A 14,320-nucleotide genomic window follows, 5' to 3' on the forward strand; every position below is an offset into this window, starting at 1 on the left:
GATGGTTAAAGTCCCCCATGAGGCTTTGAGTACAAATGGTGCAAGAAAACTCCAACAGATTGATTTTGTCTCTTTCTAACGGACAGATTATGTCAACTAAAATACCTCTTAATAATTTTAATTAGTTTCTTTCCTTTTTTTAAGTCAATTGAAATTTAATTAAAATTATCTCTGTAAAAGAACGAGGGTTGCCTAATGCTGTTCAGCATCATTTATTCAGAGCAAGCTCTACTCAGATGACTGTCCAGTGGCCCATGACATTATGTACAATTTACAATCCAAATGTCAAAAGAGAGAGAGAGAGAGAGAGAAAATAAATTCGATTTTGATAGGAATATGGAGTTAATGAGAGAGAGAAAATAAATTCGATTTTGATAGGAATATGGAGTTAATGAGTACGAATTCTTCTTATATTATTATCTAAATTACTTTGTTGGGAATCCAGTTAATTATCAGCTATAGCCTCAAGAGAGCATTCTTTTACAAACTTTCTGTAAAGTTAAAGCCTTCTTTCTCTGCAAGTAAAGAAAGACTTATTCCATGTAGGTTAAAAGATAAAGATGAAGTCCTGAGCTAAGAGGTTAACCCATCCAAAGCAGTGCAATATCCATTGATGTCACTTTAAAAGTGCTAAATATCTCCTAACTGCTATGAGACACCTTACAAAGAACTTGACCTAGCTTCCATCAGATTCAAGACTTACAATGATTTCAGTGGGAACTGGATCACTCTCTAATACCTGTCCATGTATTGTCAAAAATAATCTGTGATATCTGTTCAGTTAAAAATTCTGAATTTACTCTAATAAATAAACTAATATTTACTCACTTTCCACAGAAGTAAAACACATTTGTTTCACACCCACACCTCCAGCATAAGCACTTATACTAATATGAAACCAGAAGATACTTTATTGCTAGAAGTTCCATGTAAGAGGTACTTCTGAGGTGATGCTCATCCAGGTCAAAGACCAGAAGTAGGGCCTGAAGATACCCAATGGGCTGCCATACTAAAGAATGTTCTGCCACTTGCAAATTATGAGATTCAAAATGACTGAATTGGCCTCTTCATCGTGATGATCAAAAGTCCAGGATGATAATTCTTACTTAACATTGTCAGTTCTTGCATTGGTGTACTATGCAGAGAGAAATGGAATTTGCTTCCATTTTTGACCTTGTTCTGATATGAAATGTCTAGTCACATTCCTGAAATTATTCAAAAACCTTCAGATAAAATCAAAAATAATCAAACAGAAATACTAAACCCAGTAAAATCTTTTTTTTCTACAAAAAGAAATGCATTCCCCTTCTAAAGAGTTATTTATGGAAATAAACTACAATATGCATTTTTTTAAAAAAAAAGTCATCATTTTTAGATGTTTTTAAAAGAGTGCAGCTGATACAGCTGTCAGGAATATCCCTATATGCATATGTTTCCAAGAGATTTAAAAAAATAGCTTTAGAAGGACTACATGGCACATTTACTTTTTCAGGCTGAGATTAGAGTAATATTAATTTTTATTGCAACTCCTTAATTGCAGATCCTAGATGGAACATTTCTGCTTCTTCCTTTTAGAGACAAGTACAGAATACCAGTGGACAAACAGCACATTTATTCCAAAGGTGCAATTTTGCCCACAGCTGTACTTGAAAGAAGAAAGACTTCTACCACGAATATTAGTTTTCTTGATTTTACTTGGGAAACACCAAGAATTAAGATTTATGATTATTAAAGAAGATTAGAATTAAACCCATGTGCAATTTTGAACTCATTACTGATCATTTTAATTCATTCACTTGAAAAAGAAGGGACAGATATTATATTGGCAACTGGTGAGCTGGCAAAATAATCACAACCATCTCATAACTGATTTGACTCACCTGAGTGTTTAACATCCTTTTAAGTTCAGAAAACCTGTCCTTGCAGGAGGTCTTCTGAACCATGAACTACTAACAGGAGGGCAATGATGGAAAATAATGCACGACCAGTATAAAGTTCAGCAGCAGGAGACACATGCAATTAGGCACGTGAACTGGGGCAATACCAAGGAAGGACTCAGTCATTTCATTGGGTCCTCATTGATTCCAGCGGCAGAGCCCACAGCGTGGTGAATGAGCCATAGCAATAAGCTGCATTTCACATCACCTTTCCACTGTTAGATGCCAGTGTCATTAGTCACTGTGTTTGGCCATAGTACTCTTTTGTAACAATCACCATTGCTGCTCATAGATTAAGAAACAGCAGGCAAACAGGTTTGCCCTTTTATGAGGCTTTTATGCAGCTGATGGCAAAACTCCCATTAATATCAAAATAGGGTAAGGTTTTGTATGCTAATTATTACAAATAATTTATAACCAACATCTCCATTGGCCCCTACTCCACATGCTCCACACAGTTAGAAACGATGCAGCCCTAAGCATCCTCTTGCATTTCTGCTGAGATCCTTGTGGAAGGCACTCTGCCAGCTGGGTAATGCAGACAGGGACCAGAGGAAGGCAAAGCGGGGGAAAACATGAGAAACATGGAAACATGAGAGGAGCATAAGAGCCTTGCTAAATCTTTAGCTTGACACTGAAGCCTAAATCTTAGGCTTGATACTTCTAAGTTACTTCAGCAACTTAATAAGTTTATTTAAAAAAGGAATGAAGAAAGACTTTGCAATTTTTCGGTTCACAACTAACAAACTGTTTCACAGATAATCATACTTGTTCTTTCTGAACCTTTGATTGGGCTTGTTCATATTACAGATGAGCAGTGGAAAAAAAAATATCCCACCACCATCCTGAGTGGTGTGGCATTCAGGTGCTGAACTTGCTAAAAGAGAGCACATACAGCTGATTCTCTTTCCTCAGAATTGTTCAGTAAAAGGCAACCACATGGAGCAAAACAATCATAGAATCATAGAATGGCCTAGGCTGGAAGGGACCTTAGAGAGCATTTAATCCAACCTCCCTGTCACGGGCAGGGACGCCACCTCTCAACTAGATCAGGCAATACATGGGGACCAAACGGAGATCAAACCCGCGACCTTGGTGTTATCAGCACCACGCTCAACCAACAATGCAGCGAGGCTATTAATTTGCATTTTTAAACATTACAGTTCCTGTTTCAGATTGCTGTTGCCACACTAAGAGTCTGCAATTTGTATAGTTCCCAGTCAGTGCAGACCACTTATGCTAGGTTTGTTCTTGGCAGGTCATCTAACAAGCTTCACATAGATGCAAAGTCAGGATTCAGTGCAAGAGACTTTTGCTGGAAAAGCATTTTTATTTAAAAATGTATTATTTTCATCAGAACTGACCCTTTTTCACTAGATCAGGTAGGCAAGGACTGGATAGGAAAGTGGGAGTAAGAGAGTATTTCCATGATTACTTATCCCGTTTGTGTCAGTCGGTGCAACTGAAACACTTAAGGGATATTAAAACATGATGTTGGAAGTTAGTCAAAAGAAAATTACAAGCTTCTAAATATGACCTAGAATAAGGGCGTAGGAAAGAAAGAACTGTACCCTTAAGGGATCTCTTTTTATAGTTGTTCTCAAAGTGATGAAGCTTGAATACTATGTCTTACTCAGACCAACATCTTTCTACTGGCTTGAATGGTGCATTAGTAACAGAAGGTATGATTTAATGTAAATATAAAGTAATACTAACCAAATATTTAGATATATGGTTAAGGTTGGAAGGGACCTTGAAGATCATCTAGTTCCAAATATGATTTTTTTCTATTTTTTAGTGCAACTAATATGTATCATTCATGCTCAGCAGAAACTGTCTGTACAAATAGCATTACTCAAGACAAAAAAAGGAATACTTCGAATGGTCAAATATCAAGCACTCTACATCATGACAATAGGTGGAAGAACAAGAGCCATAATTTTACAGTTGAGAATTTGTGTAACTAATACATTTAGAAAAGCATTTTTGCAAACTGAGTGTTAGGTAGATTTTAACACAAAAACCTATTCACTGAAAAGTATATACATTGCTCCACCATTCCTCAGAGTGCACAGTTTCTCATCTCAGCTTTCTCGTGGCCCCATCCTTAACTCAGGTAGAACTTCCTTGCTGCTTCTGCAAGATGTGCCCACCATCCTCTCATCCTCCTCCAGCCCACATTCAGGTGCCTTCCCACTTTGAGATCAGTTGCTTTTTACACTCAGAAAAGAGCATCATGATCACCACAGTTGCTCTGTGATATAACAGGCCACAGATCTGCATTACACATTTACAGAAATCACATCTTTTACCAGTCTGCAGTCTGCAATGGTTACCTGTCCTCACAGTAAAGACCTTATTTCAACACTAAGCCTTTCTTTAATTCCTAGCCATTGCCTCTTTTTATACACCCAGTTCACTTAAAAGCACTCAACCACCAAATTTCGCATCAATGCAATTATATTTAATCAACTCTACTTGATATTTTTTTCATGAGATTACAAGTCATTTTGACAAGAGCTATTTTCCATAAGTTCATGTTGATTGGCATTAATTATATTGCCTTCTTTTAATTCTTTATTAATTAATCTTTATTAACTTCAACACGTTCCTCTGATTTACAGGGTGCCTAACTGCACCTCCATGAGCAACAAAATGCTTTCAAAATGGTAGAGGAGTTTGAAAAGATCAGCAAAGGATTGCATTCTAGAAGTTGCATCTACCTATAAGCTCCTTGACAAAGCAACTCAAACCCACCTGACAGAGCCAAGGGCTTCTTGCTGAAAGATGCACAACAGGAGTGAGAAGCCTGACTGCATATGAGACCAGGCAAGTGTCCCTCACCAAGGCAAGGAGGGGCACTGATGTCCCTGAGGACACAACCTGCATTGCTGTTCTCTGGCCATATCCCTACAGAAAAAATTCCACTAGAATACTGAGCACATGCACAATTTGACCTGAAGGACTCAATTGTCAGTAACACGGTCATTGTCACATTTTTAGCAGGCTTTGCTACTGCTGAGTGTACCTTGCTGAATTTCAGAAGGAGGTGGGAGGAAATGCCACAGAAAGAAGGAGAAGACTAACTTCTGGTGTTAGGGTTAGGAAAATTGATCCCACAGAGCACTTGGTGCAGCTCTAAACTCCTCTTGTGGCTACCTAGGCACATCATAGGAATCATTTAATACACTGCTTTTTTTAGCAACAATCAGGGTAACACCGTCCTGACCGATGAATTTAAAAGGTCAGCATTTGACATGTATACAATTTATAATGACTAATTTCATAAACTCCATGAAACATTTATATAAATGTACTTGTTCACTCTTCTCTCTTACTAGCCATCATTTAGAGACTTGTTTGCTAATCAGAAATGGCACAAATTTAGAAACCATAAATTTTTACAAGCCCATAAGAATCCACATATGACTGAAAGCACCAGTTCTCAAGCTTTTTTTGTTTAGAGTCTTTTACAAATTCTTCCAAACAAACGGAGCCAATGCAGCCCTTTTTTTTTTTTTTTTACAGATATACAAACTATCAGGTATTGTGGGATTCAAATCTCAGTTACTTCATAATCTAGACAAACCCAGATCTTAAAGGGGAGGCTGGCAATTTGATAACATCTTTTCTGGTACAGCTTGCATCAACAGTTTAAGAACAAAGTGAGTTTTTTTTATACTTCTGTTCTTAAACAAGTAGGATTTGTGCTTTGAAACATCATACAAATACCCATCCAAATGTTTGTGTTGCTTTTTTGAAATAATATGTCTTTTGGCACGTGGTACCCCTCTGTCTTCATGGCTTAAAAGGTGCAAAAATATAACTCAGGATGAAGTTAGAGATAACACGCCTTCTTCTCTCCTACAAGGTGCTCATTTTAGCCCCCACCACAATGTCATGTCACTTTCAGTCATGCTGAAACAATAATTTGTAGTACAATGTTGTAAACAAAAATCACTGGACGATTCAGATTTAGAAAAAAATAATGTTGCTGGAGGGCTATTCTAAAGTTGATCATTCAATAGTGTAGCAGGCTGGGTCAGTCCACAGTTTCATCAGCACAATCACAGGGAAGATGTAGAGTCAATCCTTCCATCTGGGGAAGATGAAGGACAGGAATTTCTTAACCAAAAATTGATTCTGAGTGTCCTAAAGTTATTGAACTAAGAGCAATATGAAATCAAATACCAATGAGGAAAGAATCAAACACCATAGGAGAGTAGAAACGAATAGTAAGATGAGTTATGAGAGATGACTGGGGAAACACAAAAGGTTGAAGAAACCCATAGACCATAGTAAATCATCAGACATGAGTATCAAATGAATCGTAAAAGATCAAAGTGTTAGACATCTGTATTGGGCTCTGATGAAATGCTGTTTGCCTGATCGCTGCAAACACTACAAAAACGGTGCAGAAGCACCAAGGGTGAAAAAACCCATTCTCTGCCTATCATACCACAGAGAGAGGCGTCGGAGACTATAGAACTCTTTCACATTGTCTATTTGCTCCTAACGATTTTTAAATCTCCCCTTTACTTGACCACACTTTGATCTTCTATTGGAGTTTTTGGTAGAATACGGGGAACGTCGTGTCCAAAAGACTGCAATTTCTCAGGAGCTATATCCCACCTGGTGAAAAGGGAATAAAAATCAGAACATCCCCTGCACATTTCCAGAGAACAGATGCATTACAGGATACCAGACTCTAGTCCTTACGCACCTGAGCACAGCTCCTTTGCAGATTCAACTGATGGCCAAGCCAGCTCTCTCTAACCCAGACATTTGTTTCTCCAGCTGTCTCAGCCCCTTATGCTGGCATCCAGAGCAGTAGCCTAGTGGGAGGACTCTGTTCCTTCACTTCTTCCAGAGAAACAAGGACATAAGGAGGAGGTAGTGCCACTCAGGTCTTAAGGGCACAAATGCAACTTGTCAGGCACTGCAAATACCAACTTTGAAGCAACAGACTGAAGAAAGGGAAGAATTTTTCTCTTCACCAAGAAATTCTATAGAACAATATAAAAATTCCAGCTCAAGGCGAGGCACTGTCTAAAGGCTTGTGGGCTTGTGTAAAGATGAAAAAGCAAGTGCCAGAAGATAGCAGCCTTCCCAAAGTAGGGAGAGAACTGAGGGTGAACAGGAATAGCACCACTTTACATTTACTTCCCTCTGCTTGCAAGACCAGAACATGATGGGTAAAACTAGGCAGAACCAGCCAGCCAAGAGAGACTTCATTGAGCAAGTTAAACAATCTCCTTGATAGCCATACTAAGGAGGAAAGTCCAAAGTCTATAAAGAGACAAGTGTGCATCTGCATGCTCCAGTATCGCCTTCATGTCTCCAACTATGAGGGTATGAAGGGAATTTGGTGTTTGCAAACAGACACATATAAAGAGGAAATGTTCCATTTAAAAACCATAATTAACACTTGCTGCTGTTTTTCTGTCCCTCATGTGCCAAATGTATTGTGTCTAGGCTGAACTTCCCGACTTCTCTATCTGCCCTGATGCAAGCAGCTGAAGCAATAAAAAAATTAGAGCAGTACTAGTTAGCTGCCAATGGCAGTGACATTCATCAAGATCACTCCTGTATTCATCTCTGCTTACCCTCAATAGTAGGAGTCAAAGAAGTTTGAAATTAAACTAGTTCCAGTGTAAAAACAACAAGTGATGAACAAACTGAGCAGTCCAACAAAAATTACAGTTCAGACAGGTCTAATTATTGGCCTGTTTCTCATATGCTGCAGACACAAGATTGGTACGTGCTATGAGACTCCAATAGATACTTACAGTCTGGTAATTTTTATAGGCAATGCAGCAATTCCTCTCCCCTGTGTATTAATCAGATCCTCAGCCAAATTTCTCTGCATATCACTGAGGGAGAAATCTTTTTGCAGACTGCTCTGTGATTTTGCAGTCCCTTTTCAGACCCGTGTCAGACACAGCTCTGGGCTTTCACCTTCTAACCCTAATCCTAGGCCTTGACTAAGCTTTAGGTCTCCCAGCGCTGTGGCCCACATGAACAAGTTCATGGCAGAAATCTTTTCACAGCTTGCACTGCTGTTTCACGCTCCCTTTCCAGCCTCACACTCACCCCAGGCCTGGGCTTTGCCCTTCTCCTAACCCCAACCCAAGGTCTGTCAGTACCCTGAGGGCACCCACAGGCCTTGCAAATCCTTCTCAGCCCCCCTGAAGCTCCGCCCACCTGCCCACAGCCCAGGACACCATGTTAGCCCCACATGATAAACAATGATGGCTTTTTCCATGAAACATCAATATTTAATAGTTCCTGAGTATGTGAAACAGAGGCTTGGGCTGTCAGTACTGTTTGACTCTCAGCCAAAGACTTTGTAAAGTAAATATGAATGAACCACCATGTGCATTCCACAGTACAACCATATTCATTACAAGAGGAGCAGAGAAAACATTAGCAATAGAAATTACTACATCTAAAAATCTGAAATTATGTAATTGGTAAGAAGATGAGTAATCGGTTCTGTGTCTCCTGACTATGTATTACTCAGGTAAAAACAATGGAAAATCTAGTCAGTGTCAGAGATCAAAACCTGAATCTTAGAGTTCAGATTACGAGCGTAATCTCTAAAACGAGCCCCCCAGCAAAACCTGAATTGCACAATAGTTAGATTTCCTATATAAGCAGTTTGCTACATAGGCAGGAGATGCTGAGACAGCTGGATTTACTTAGCTTTGAGTACTTTACAGGAGCACTTAGTGCTGTCTACAACTGATGAGAAGACAGAGCCTGATACACTATTGAAGATGCACAGAGACACAACGAGAGGCAAGAGAGACAAACTGCAATACGAGAAATTCAAATTATATATAAAGAATTATCTTCTTCCTCCTCAAGCATGGTCAACCACTGGAACAGGGACTCAGAAGTTGTAGAAACTCTGTCCAGAGATATTCAAAACTCCATGAGACATGGCCCTGAGCAACCTCATGTAACTGGACCTGCTCTGAGCAGGAAGTTGGACTAGATAACATCTGGGTCAATTCCAAACTGAATTATTTTGTGATTTTACAAGTGTTAGTTTTTAAGAGGTGTGCAAAATACTACTGCAGCATGTTTGAGTAGAAGGCTTTAAACATTTGTGCATTTGACAAATGCAAAGGCAGCAAGGGATAAAACCAGATTCTGCTGTAAATTAAAGGGGAATTTTGTTTCCATGAACATCTGGGATATGTGCGTGTAATTGCCATACTGCTAAACAAAGAGTTGGCATGAAGAAAAAGAGAAGGATCTGTTTTCATTTAGGATATTGTCCCTTGGAGCTAACATGTTGTATAATGTGTTTGGGGTTTAAGTGTGGTTGTTAGGAATTAAATACAAACATAATTTTCAAAATTCAAGAACAGTTTTTTATGGCAGAAACAGAGATAAATTTAAGTCAGAACACAAGTATAAAATCTGACTCCTGGAAGTACTGAAATAGTTGTAATCAATTCATAGGTACAATTTAAGAAGTTACTTTAAATGTGCAGAAATCTAGATGCCAGTGTTAGCCAGTACTACCTAAGCTTGTAAGCACTTAATTTTTGAAAATGGCATCTAGGTCCCTGAATCACTCACATCTCAGTGCTCTTGGAAACCTGGTCTCCTCAGCAATTTTGATTATTTTTTTTTATTCTAGGAATACATGGTTCTTGTATTCACAATGTACTTGTTAATTAAATTTAATGCAAATCAAACCTGAAACTTTTAGTCTGAATATGCTCTTCAGATTCAAGTACAAACTTCGGCCTAGATCCATGCTATCCCTAGGCACAATTTCTTAGAAAGCCTGTTAATGGGAAACACCAAAACCTTCAGGTTAGGTACCTAGATTGTATACACAACCTGTATGAAGACCGAGGTTCAACATCACCCCATCTTGGCATACGCTGCAAACAGAAGTTGACCCATAGAAAGTGCTGAGGACAGACATTTCTGAAGCAATGTCTCTTTCCTAGACCACAGCACTTCTGTAGCACAAAACTAGGCACCTCTGTGGAAAAAGGAGTCACAAACCAAATTTCTTTCTGGGTGTAGTCACAAAGTCACACGTAATAGCCAGCACCTCTCTTTTCTTTCTTTCAAATATGGCTGCTAAAGGAATAGAATGGTGGCTTTTCAGGTCTAGGGAAGAGCTTGCTCCCTGTCACTTGCTGCCAGCATCCCTGTGCATCCTACACTCCTCCCTACACAACAGAGCGTCTTCAACTGGTATTGTTGGAGCATGGGCCCATTTCATCCTTCTGTATTAAAGATATCCCTCTGGGTTGTAGGAGCTGTCATTTTTTACTCTCTTCAGGCTCAGGGATACCTAGAACCCAGTTCTCCAGTCTCCTGAAGCAATGCACTAACCTCTAGGTTACTATACAAGAGTCAAGGATGGTACAATAGTGGTTCTCTGGCACAGGATATCTGCTATCACCTCTTCTGTATACATACATATATGCACAAGGAGGTGTTCTGGCATAAAGGTAAACTTCATTCAAGCACAGAGTTGTACTTAAATGCATTTTGGTTTTAACTCATTGAGGGTGAGTCCATCATCAGCCGTAAGAGAAGTAAAATTTTTACAAATCCTCTCTATTTGCTCTGTCATACTACTTGTTAAGTAAAAACAATTTGCTGAGCACAATAAAAGCCAAAAAATCAGTGTTGTGTCTGTGCCCCCATTCAAGGCATCCGGAAGATTTTGCTTTCTGTGACAGCAGATGTCAATAATGTGAAAGAAACTCTTACAATAATGTAATACAATTTCACATAAGATAACGATGTGACTACTTCTTACAGACAAATCCTGCTTATAGAAAGGATAAGGCATTAGAATGACAAATATGATGAGTCGGAAATAACTGAGACAAATTCTGTTTTCCTTTGTCATTCAACAGTTACTAAATCCAATGTGATTATTCATAAAAGGCCCTTTATTTCCTGCCCAGATTTGTTGACAATTCGTTTACCAATCCCATTGTTTCAACTCTCTCTGAATGATATAGCCTCTGTGAAGACCAACTCCTCTTGCCTTAGGTACGCCTTCCTTACCCTCGTTGACTAATTAATCCTATTGACTCAGGTGTTGTGAGCTTATCAGTCCACTCTTCACAGGTGAACAAAGGAAATTTTATGCAAAGACTGCTCTTATTGCTTATGTTAATCAGACTTTACTGATTCAGATTTTGCCTTCTCCCAGCATACCCCAACATCTCTCCAGCTTGCCGACAATTACATTACACACTGCACACTTGTCTGAAACATTTATCTGTGTTGTAGAGGTTCTCTGCAGCAGACAGCATGATGGTGCCTGTGTATTCTCTGAATTCCCAGAGATGGGAACCAGATGCTACCATAACTACACATACAAAAAATAGTGCCTCCCTATAAAAAAGCCCTTGAAGGATTTTATTCAGATTTTATGAGCCATCAACTGGAATAGCTGGGATTCTTTTTGTTGTGGTGGTTTTTGTTTTGATTTTTTTTTGCAGTAATTTTAAAGCACAGACATTTGCCCCAAAGTCTTTACCTTCAGATACAATATTATCCTTTTAGTCAAATACAAAATACCCTATTAATTTACATGCTAAAATATTAGAACGTTCTTTTCCTACTTAGGATCTTTACTGATCTACTTGTGTCAGCAAGGAACGCCCATCATCATTGCTGACTGATATCCTCAACTCAAGAGGCAAAGGAAGAAGTAAAGGATTTATAACTTTAGGAAGGCTTTTTTTTTTCTTTTTTTTAATGATATATATGTTCTGAATTAGACAAGAAATGGATGGAATCTCAAAAGAACCGGAAAACAATGCACCACGAAAGCAGATCTGTACCCAGTGAAGCTATGTAAAACAAAGATTCTCACTTTTTTTTGGTAAAGAGGCAAAAAATGAAAATTGCAGATATTAGCAGTGTAAAATAAATAAATAAATATTTTTTCCAAGAACTCCCAACCAACTCCACATATTCCTGCCCTCCCAAAATATCCTCTGAAGTTCATCTCCAAAACAATACTTTGATTAAAAAGACTTACTTGTTGAGCTAGCTTGTTATCCTAGTTAAATTTAGAAAATGAATGGTTTACTAGTTTCTTCATGGGGATTTTTTCTTGTGCTTTGTTACAGCATTACTGTCCAAAAGAGGAATAGAAATACTATTCCTTATTGCTGGACCTTCACACACGTCTTCCCAGATTAAGCGAGACTGTTCTGACTCTCTAATGTAACTCTCTGCATAGCAAAAGCAATGGATCTTCCCCACATTAAATGTTTTAAATCCCTCCAAACTGTGGTTTAACTACAGTCTTTTTTTGTTCACATGCCAATTTTAGTTTTAAAAACAGACCCTAAAAGAAAATTCTCTTGCTACTCTTGCTCCTTTCAGCAGTTCATAGCCCCTTCCTAAATATGATTCCTAAACATGCACTTTTCATTACTATTTTGAGTTTGTTGAGATTCAACTTCCTGCCATTACATCGGGACATGTTTTTGTCTGGTAGGCTGAAGTCCTCAAATATCACATTTCTGTTCCCTGCAGAGGTTCCCTGCACACTGTCAACACATCTCTCTCTAAATCTGTTTGATAAACTAAAGTCAAGCTGTTGCAAGGCCTGTTTCCCAAACTTTTAATCATCTTTGTGGGTTTTTTGTCTGAGGCTTCTCCATTTTTTTCAACATCTTTCTTGACTGTGGACATCAGAACTAGACAGAATATTCTAGCAGTGTCCATAACCATTCCTAATGTACAGTTAAATTAACTTCCCAGTCTCTCTTCATATGTTCTTATTCCCACAGATGTTCAAGAGTTACATTAACCCTCCTGGCCACAGTGTCCCACTGTGTGCTCATATGCAACTAATTAAACTCTGTCACACAAATCATTTCCAGTAAGTGCTTCTCAGCCCCTTTTCTGTAAGCATGGTCTACATTCTTTACTATTGGATAGATGATCCTACATTTGACACTAATGTAACACCTATCATTGGCCCAGATGACTAAGCAACCTGTAACTAATTACCTTCCCAAATCTACCTGAAAGATTTAATATTTTTCCAGTTAGTGCCCTATTGCATTCTGTATTTCTACAGCATCCCAACAGGAGCAGAGTCATTTAACATAATACATAATTTCATCCAGTTTAATCTATTTAATGCCTCCCTAATTTGTTTGATATTACTGTAAAGTATTAATCAAGAATTCCAAGTGTGTTAGCTCAGTGAAATCTGCATAGATTGCACCAACTGTACCTCATTATCTAAATGTTAATCTCAAGAAAAATATTTTAAAAGAGTAGGACCAACACCTGTTTTCCATAATCCTAAACTCATTGGCAACATTTTAATATTTTTAATTGTATCCCATTGCAGGTATTTTCTTGTTTGACCTGAATCAATGTCATGTCCAGTGTTGTTCCTAGAGATCCAGACTTTTCCACTAATCCCTTAAATAGTTTGCATATTAGCTCACTGGTGCTCCCACAATTTCATGACTTAGTGAAATACTTCTACTTCCTATCCAATTTTGTTTTCCTTCCTTCTAGTCCCATTCCCATGCATAGGGAATATTGATTCAGAATATATACACATTCCCCTCAGTTCCTATCCGTGGTCAACATTATTGCATTAGTTCTATATACAAAATGTTTCTTTTCAACTTGTAGAATCACAGGATTTTATTCCTGAGCTTTCATTATTCAAGTCCACTTCTGACCTTCATGTACATAATAAAGGGGGAAAAAAATTAACAAAACTGACTAAGAATCTGAATATGTGAAACATATAGACTTTTACAACTCAAAGATCCAAGAAATTACCTTTTGCTTTATTTCACCTTTTTGTGTCTCATGACAGGTAATGGTTGGGGTCAACAGAAATGCCAGCTTTGGAGCACACACTCTATGGTGTAGCGTCTTACAGAGAACCAAAATAAATCAGAATAAGCAAGGCTGAAACAGGAGGTTCAAGACTAATTAACTGACCTTAACAAAAAGCCATGGGACCCTTGGGAATCTCTGAACAAAACTATCTTGCACAGTTTAGAAACAGAGTTAGACATGACTGAGATGTCTTTCACCTTGCACAACTAGTCAGATATTCCTGCAACATCACACAGATGAATTAGAGTAGTTCTGTCTTAATGAGAAGTTGATGCTGCTGGTGGAAGAGGAGAGATGGAAAAGGACTAGCTATTGCAATGACAAATCTTAAATCCACATTAATTCGGTTCTCTTTCACTAATAAAAAGCAAAAGCAGAAATTTGCAAATTTAAACACTTATTCAGTGTTGATATGCTCCATCCTGGACAGGTTTAGTAACTCAGCTTGCTTAGAGGTGGCTTGAACAAGAGACACAATGCTGTCCAATTTCTTTCTAGGCACT

The sequence above is a fragment of the Apaloderma vittatum genome, unplaced genomic scaffold, assembly GCF_000703405.1.
Source record: "Apaloderma vittatum isolate BGI_N311 unplaced genomic scaffold, ASM70340v1 scaffold4628, whole genome shotgun sequence".
Classification (NCBI taxonomy): domain Eukaryota; kingdom Metazoa; phylum Chordata; class Aves; order Trogoniformes; family Trogonidae; genus Apaloderma; species Apaloderma vittatum.